We start from the raw sequence: 8,994 nt of genomic DNA on the forward strand, positions 1-8,994 counted from the left end.
CATTAATAGGTGCTAATACATGTAATAAGCATGTTCTAACCTACTATTTATTACATGTTACTAGTAGCAAGCAAAAGAGAGAGATGTTCATAATCCACTATGAAAAAGACTTCAGACGGAGAGAAAAATCACTTATTATGAGTGTAAATCCAGTCAAGACAAATATGCATTGAGCTGATTGGCCAGGCAGGAAATTGAAGCATGTTACCTAGAATTGTCCCTAATTGATATTCTCTATGTTGCCATGAAGCTTTAGCTCAGTGAACCAACATCTGCATCATTATCATATTACGGCTATACGAAGAACACACACACACAGATTAGATCAAATCAAAATCTCTCAGGCAAATCAAATGTGTGTGTGCATGTGCATGCATGCGTGCAGGTGAGAGAAAGAGAGAAAGAGAAAGAGAGGAGAAAGATCCAATCCCAGGCAGTGATGACAATAAAGCCAATGTATTGCATACAGTCAGAGGGTCATTACTCATTCACTGTGAATTCTGATCAGGCAGTTCTAGGTACAGTATGTGCAAGCCAGAATAAAGTAAGTAGCCTTGGCTCACAACAGCAGGAGCCAATCTCCTGTTTCTATAGTGTGATGTACAAGCAACCCCCTGGACAGGATACTAGTCTATCAGAGGGCCTTACTCCGAATTCTATCTCCTTAATGCTGAGTGCCAAGCAGAAACACATAGGGTCCCATTATTTATTTTTTTAACTGTCTTTTATATGACTTGCCTGGGGATCGAACACCCAACCTTCCAATCTTAGGGCAGACAGTCTAACAACAACTGAGTTGTTTACAAGCCAGAAAACCCCCGGAATAATCTACCAGAACCCCCACTGCCTGCACTGCAGCATCTTAAATTACCCAGCCTCAGATTGACAAAGGTAGAGCAACAATATCACCACAGAGACTCGCCACGCTTCATTGGCTTCTGAATAAGATACAGTAATGGTGTTGAATGCAGCCCAGAGTCAACACAATACTAATGTGTGTCTGGCCTATTGTCAGGCACCTGAGCTCACTATAGGACATGTAATGGTAAACGGCCCAAGCACATTCATGTTGACTAGACCAGATGACTTGGTTAACGTGGCTCACTGAAGAAGGGATTCGATGGCGATGTCCGTGCTTCAGTCCAGACCAGGGAGGTTTCAACCAATCATATGCCTCGTAACTCAACACAGAGGAATCCTTCCATCATACAACTGACTGGGAAGATGATATCTGTGGTTACAGCAACTTGCAGCACGAGACTTAGTACTTTTGCAGTCTGCGTCATACCTTGTTACTGGCAGGCCTGCTCACACCATATGTCTTGTCATCACTGACCAATGTAATGTTCTAAAAACAGAGATAGTTTATGAGGTCTATGAAAACCAACAAATATTCTTTACAAAAGCTTTTATGATATATGTGCTATATGATTTGGAGAAGGTCCAACAACAAGAAGACAAACAATATTTACCAAGGATAATTCACCCTCATCAGATTTGGCCATCTCTACTCGAAAGTAAACATTTAGTAGATGTACTACTGTACCTGCAGTGGATTAAATGTTTTGATGCATTGTCATTGCAGTATAGAAGATTAAAGGTACAATCTCTCTTCCTCTTCGCTCTCTCTCTTTATCACTCTCTCTCTTTCTCTCACTAATCCTTTCATTCACCATTATCTTCTCTTTTCCATAATTCTGAGGAACACCAGCCCCTCCTCTGATTGGTGGGTGGTGGGAAGAGAGGATCATGGTAAAAACTCCAGTAGCACCAGCGAAGAAGAGCTCAGATGGGAACAGCCCCCAGAGTGACACTCCAGCCTCTCTCACTATTATTACCAATGAATAATTGTTAGCAACATGCTCTGTGGGGGTCCATGGGCTAGGGTTCTGGCTATATAAACACAATTTGATTGATTGAAAAGCTGAATAGTGCAATGCAGCTCAGTAAAGTACATCGAAAACCAACAACCATGTTGATGACTCTGACATTTGCAGGAAATATAACTATATGACTGTCAGCCAAATGGAATCATTAGTTGGAGCCTACATAACATTATACAACTATCTCAAAGACTGCAACGAAAGGTGACATCATAGCTCTCTGTTTCATCTTCACTACAAAGACGAGGAGCTTTCAGGTATAGAAAAATTCTACAACATCTTCTAACAAAATTGTACAACTCCTTTGTCCCAGGGCTGATGCAGATTGTTATCGAGAGATTCTCCCATCGATGTGTCCCAGCCATGTGTCATAGGCAGTCACGGAGGGAACGCGCCAAAGTCCTCAATCTTCGGACATCGCCACAGCTTCCTCTGCTCTACAGCAGCAGCCATTTTGTCTTATTGTTTACTACCTGATTGTCTCAGGGAAAATGAGACTAACTCCCTTGTGGTAAAGAGTAGATGCCAAATCCTCTCCCCTCCTCCTGTTCCACTACTGTCATCAGGTCAAAGGCAAGGTTAACTCTCTTGGTGAAACTGATGCTACTGGAGTAGGCCTCTGTTATGTAGCGAGACAGAATACGCTGTACCTGATAGAAGCCTATACATACTCTGAAATGCTTAAACATAGTGTCGGATTGAATCTTATCATGCGACATACTTTAATGTTTCCACGTATGTGTTAGATCTTATAGGTTTCTGAATTGATAATAGCCTACACAAAAATTGCCAGATTATGATATCAATACAGTCAATCCATACACATATTTTGCAAACGGCACCATATTCCCTACATAATGCACTACTTTTGACCCGAGCCCTATGGGCCCAGGCCAAAAGTAGTGCACTAAATATGGAATACTGTGCCCTTTGGAACGCAAAATACAGTACTTCCTGACAGAAAACCTAATCTACAGTCCTTTTCCAGGGCCAAGAACCTAGAATAGCGTCCACTAGTCTCCGTTGGTCAGAACAGCACATTACTCAACATCATAACAGACCTCATTATGGAGATACCATCACACACAGTCCTCCTGACATCGACTATTTGGCTTGAAACTGAATTATATGATATTGTGATTCTTATATCAAATTAAAAAGCAGAACAAAATGCACGATTCTTCAGCTTCCTCAAGGCATACAGTACATCACAAATGCACGATTCTTCAGCTTCCTCAAGGCATACAGTACATCACAAATGCACGATTCTTCAGCTTCCTCAAGGCATACAGTACATCACAAATGCACGATTCTTCAGCTTCCTCAAGGCATACAGTACATCACAAATGCACGTCGAATTACAGTAGAATGCCATGGTTCGTTCAGTTGACAAGCATCATTATCAATCAGTAACAGTGAGGCATTTATTCGTTGGTATGTTTGGCAAAAAAAAGTGAATTAATTAATCCAAGGCTGCAATCATATAGATTGTGATATAAGTTAAATGTTCTGAAATCGATTCACTCCCAACGGACTTCTTGGCCAAATGTCCATTTCAGTATAGCTTTTTAGGGAGAAATTTGGTAACGTCGGCAGTCATTTACTGTTATCTGGAGAGTATATGCCCAGAAAAAAATATGGATAGCCGCATGCACCAATACGCACAATGCACAGTTCAGCAAGTCTGAAAAAAACATTGATTTCCGAGGCATTGGTTTGATTCTATAGATTTCAGCTCGGTATACCAGACACACATAGCGAGAGAGAGAGAGAGCAGCTATATAAATGTTTTTCGGCTGTTCCGAAAAACAATCAACCGCTACCGCTGATGGTATATGAGTCACCATTTACTCGTGGAAAAAGCCCTATAGTGCCGCCCACGCTCTGCAGTCAAACCGATGGAAGCCGCATGATGCGATATGGTAGGCTATAGCAGCCATGTCAACCGAAAGCATGCGTGCATGTCCTTTTATTTGTCAGCTCAACACCGGCCCTCTCAACACCCCATTCAATGCTGGATTCCTCTCATATCTAACGGCCTGTTACTAGCTTCTCCATTTTGATATTCTCTCTCTCTCTCTTTCCTCGCTCTCTCTCGCTGTCTCTTTCTTCCTGTCTCTGTCTCTCTGTCTTTCCCTCTGATGTTATGGCACAAGAGACTGAAAACCCTCAGGTAGAGCAAATGGGGGAGATGCGACGGTGGTCCAACATCACGTGGTGCTGAAATATAAAAACTGTATTTCCAGGTGCGACCTGCGAAGAAGAGCACGTAGAGGAGCACGTGACCTAAATAACTAATTTGCCGCAAACCTTAAAGGTCTGGTCAGCAATCAACAACGTTCCATTGAGCCATGATGGAGAGAAGACCATTTAAATGCACATACATCATAACAGATTTGGTGTAAATTTCACCACATGCTTCGTGCTTGACAAGTCGACGATCTAAGGATCTCATCTGTGGTTTGATGTAGTCGAGGTGCAGTCCATATACGTATAGGATGGCGAGGATGGATGGGGGCTTATAGGATGTCATAGTGCGGGTTTCACCGTCCTCCCCCGCTCTTCTCGCCTCGAGCCCCCGCCCATCCTCTAGCACCGGGAAGACACAGACGGTAATTACCGATGCCTCGTCACCTAAATGGCATGGCAGGGATGTGGCCATTTTGACGCAACAAACTGAGTAGGCTACAGCCAGCGAGCACGGACGGACGTACATATATAGTGGCATATTGATGAGGATTGTCGGTCGTGTCTCCCCTATTTACCCCCCCCCCCCTCCCTCCTCCCATCGACACACTCTGGCGCAGTTTACTATAATGACATTCCCCAAATCAATTGAGGACCCCTTCTTTCACCCCCTTGGGATGTTTCTCCCCAACTGCATTTTTAACGCACATTAGGCTCCAAATCTGCACTAAATCACCCCCACTTTTGATTTGCTAAACTTACTATCATTCACGATTCCACTGCGGCATTAGCAGTGAGCTGTTTCCTACCCATATTTCAGAAGCGGTCGTAAAATACCATCCTCTTAAGCATCACTCGAGGGAGTGATAAACCAGCTCTGCGCAAAATCCCCAAAAGCTTCTAAATAAACACACGTTTCAAAGCATGCTGGTGCAAAACACAACAAGTCATATCTAATACGGTTTGAATATCTAATAAAGCAGAATGCCGTGGCTTTGTTGAATTTCTTGTGCGTGTTTGTCTGTTTATTTTCTGAGAGAGTTTGAGAGCAAGAGAGACAACAGCGCAGCCGAGCCCCAGCTGTCATTGTCCAAGGTGCTGAAACGCAGAAAACGCCCACACCTTACGCATTAGCACATACAGCATCCTTCAATTTCAGAAAATCGACTGCTCGTGGAGATTTACACGCACAGCACAAGGTTCATGTAATTAGAAAGAGGCAAACCCCGGCATGTCTACAATTGATATATTTCAAAATCAGACATGCGAATTCAACAAAAAGGCAACGAATAAACCTTTATTAAGCAAGTGCTACCGTCATGCGGGTTTATCAAAACATATCCTCCGATGCTCTCAATCGAAAACGGCTTCACAATTAAAAAAACGAGTACTTAATTTTGTACTGAAAATATTTTGTTGAAAACCCCCGAAAATAAAACATTTGCGTTATAATAGAATAGAGAAATCTAAAGTGTTCTCCTACCTGTGCCGTGGTCGGTGGCTTGCAGTCAGCAGGAGGAAATGTCTGCGTATTTCAACAACTAACCGATATCACTCCCGTTCTGTAAGGACTGGATTGCTGCAAAGGCACTGCGCGTGGTTGATACCTCCTCAGTTCTTCAATGGAACGCAGCAGCTCTGCCCTAGTCAAAGATGGCAGTCGCTTTTGACGTCAGCAGCTTTTAATAGATAGGCCTATCTGTCAAAAAGAGAGGCACTTCTGCAAGCTTGGTAATGAGCAGCTGCATGCGCACCGGTAACTGCTCAACGGAAATCGCCATGTATTTTTTTGGGCAAACAACAGCCTGTGAATGTGTTTACATGTGTCGTGTCATGGTATCACATTTCAGCCATCGATTCTAAACAGTTTCTCGCCCAAAACAGATATTTATGTGGCTTTATGATGAGAAATAGGTAGCATAATAGGCCTACACATGCTCGGTATGACGATATTATTGAGGATTTACTACTAACGTGTGATTTAGTCCTATTGAAACAAACAGCACCCGCACAACAACATAACCCTATTGGATGCTCTGAAACAGAATTGTGAATAGTCTATAGCGTTATACTAATGGGTGGTCGTTACTTTCTCTAACAGCAATGACGCATTGCTTTTTTATATATTGACATTTTACAGTCATTATTTTCCTGACTCACCCACATTTTAACCTAACAATGCACACTGTACTTCAGTCACTGTGAATCCCAAACAAAACAGAAAGGACACAAGTAAAGTTTTGAATCACTACTCTAACTTCTATAAGTTAGGGGAGACCGGGTTGGTTGTCTCATGGGTTGGTTGTCACAGTGCTAATTACTCCCAATCTAAATGGAGTTGTGTAATAATTTTCAAGTTAAATTGTGTGAATTCGTTAAAAAACTTCTTCAGGATCAGTGGGTCCCCTGCGGGACGTTGCGCTAACTTAGGCTAATGCGATTAGCATGAGGTTGTAAGTTACACAAACATTTCCCAGGACATAGACATATCTGATATTGGCAGAAAGCTTAAATTCTTGTTAATCTAGCTCCACTGTCCAATTTACAGTAGCTAATACAGTGAAAGGATACCATGCTATTGTTTGAGGAGAGTGCACAGTTTTGAATATGAAAAGTTATTAAAAAAGCAATTAGGCACATTTGGGCAGTCTTGAAACAACATTTTGAACAGAAATGCAATAGTTCATTGGATCAGTCTAAAACTTTGCACATACACTGCTGCCATCTAGTGGCCAAAATCTAAATTGCAGCTGGGCTGGAATAATACATGATGGCCTTTCTCTTGCATTTCAAAGATGATGGTACAAATAAAATACAATAGAACGGTTGGTTTTGTCTTTGTATTATCTTTTACCAGATCTATTGTGTTATATTCTCCTACATTCCTTTCACATTTCCACAAACTTCAAAGTGTTTCCTTTCAAATGGTACCAAGAATATGCATATCCTTGCTTCAGGGCCTGAGTTACAGGCACTTAGATTTGATATGTCATTGTAGGCCAAAATTGGAAAAAGGGGCGGATCCTCCACCTGGTCAATTCATGTCAGCATGACAAAACATTGAGCTGATGGGAATTAGTGTTTTTCATAGGTGGTTAAAAAAATATCTTGGAATTTTCTTCATAAATGTTTGAATTATGGGAGTATCCATGAACAATTATGTTGTTGGGGATGGTTGTCACATGGAATGTGGGGTTGGTTGTCACAATCAACATTGCCACTGCCAGTTTACAATAAATCCCAAGCTCTTACAGTATGTGCTATGAAGAGATCCCTTCATTGCTTCTCTCTTATACACATTGTTTTCTGTCACACACCCACACATTCATACACAAACACATTTACTCAATCTGTTGTTCTCAAGACACAAAATGCAGAATTTTGTTAGTAAATATAATTTGATCAAAGAACGGCTCTGTATGCCATATTGCTTAATTTCCTGTTACAAAATAAGTTACATTGTGACCTCCAACCTCATTCTGTGTGACATCCAACCCCATTTGGCAGGGTAGCCTAGTGGTTAGAGCATTGGACTAGTAACCGAAAGGTTGCAAGTTCGAATCCCCAAGCTGACAAGGTACAAATCTGTCGTTCTGCCCCTGAACAAGGCAGTTAACCCACTGTTCCTAGGCTGTCATTGAAAATAAGAATTTGTTCTTAACTGACTTGCCTAGTTAAATAAAGGTAAAAAAATAAATACTTCTGTGTGACATCCAACCCTGCGATGGCGCTGGTGGACAGAGTGTGTTTGATGGCTTATAACAACATATTGGAATACGATATAATGATATAAAAGGTCTCCATTTCAACCCAAGACTTTGGTCTTTCTCCTAATATTGAAAAAAGTCTTGTAAGATATACAGGTGTTGAGAAATACACACAAGAGTAAAAAGTGTGAACCAACCCTGGTCTCCCCTACTCATGCGGAATACTTTTTTTCAGGAGAAAGCAATGATAGTGCCAGTTCTAGTGGTAACAGTGCTAACAGTAGAATTAGCAGAGGTAATGAAGCACATACAAGAACACACAGACACGCACGCGCACATGCATGCGCACACACACGCACACACACGCACACACACACACACACACACACACACACACACACACACACACACACACACACACACACACACACACACACACACACACACACACACACACACACACACACACACAGAGACATAGACACACACACACACACACACGCATGCACACACAAACACACAGACATAGACACACACGCATGCACACACAGACATAGACACAAACACACACACACACGCATGCATGCACAAGTATATACTATTTATTCAACTGCACAACCAGAAGACACTACCCACTTTACATTTGTAAACACAGTCACACTTGACAGCACATTCATGATCTATTATTCTATTGTGTACATATCAGGCTCTTATTATGCATACTAGTTCTACTATTACTTGATTTGACTCCAATTATTTATATTGGTTATTGTACTGTTATGTTGAGGGTGCTAGCACACAAGTATTTCACTTCACCTTTTATACCTGCTGTAAACTGTGTACATGACTAATACAATTAGATTAGATTTGATTGGAAAGTACAAGCCAATTCTCTCTGGCTTGTTCGGGGGAAATTGCAAGCCTGACCTCTTACAGCCTACCTTTTGGTGTGCTTAGCTTTCACTAGAAACCATGATTGCTTCTTCCAACCTATGTCTTCAGCCTATGCCTGTCACGTTCCTGACCTATTTATGTTAGTTTGTTGTATGTGTTAGTTGGTCAGGACGTGAGTTTGGGTGGGCATTCTATGTTGTCTGTTTCTATGTTGGTTTAAGGGTTGCCTGGTATGGCTCTCAATTAGAGGCAGGTGTTTGGCGTTCCTCTAATTGAGAGTCATATTTAGGTAGGTTGTTTCACAGTGTTTGTTGTGGGTGGTT

At 41.8% G+C, this 8,994-nt stretch overlaps 1 protein-coding gene across 2 annotated transcripts in view; it reads right to left on the minus strand.

Moving 5' to 3' along the window:
• Positions 1 to 5,840, minus strand: part of LOC139582653 (synaptosomal-associated protein 25-A) — a 49,477-nt gene extending 43,637 nt beyond the window's left edge. For both annotated transcript variants that reach the window (XM_071412848.1, XM_071412849.1), the window contains exon 1: positions 5,554 to 5,840. The gene's annotated coding sequence lies outside the window, so the exon portion shown is untranslated. The remainder of the gene's footprint in view (positions 1 to 5,553) is intronic.
• Between the last annotated feature and the right edge of the window lie 3,154 nt (positions 5,841 to 8,994).

This window comes from Salvelinus alpinus, chromosome 8 (assembly GCF_045679555.1).
Source record: "Salvelinus alpinus chromosome 8, SLU_Salpinus.1, whole genome shotgun sequence".
In the NCBI taxonomy this organism is placed as follows: Eukaryota; Metazoa; Chordata; class Actinopteri; order Salmoniformes; family Salmonidae; genus Salvelinus; species Salvelinus alpinus.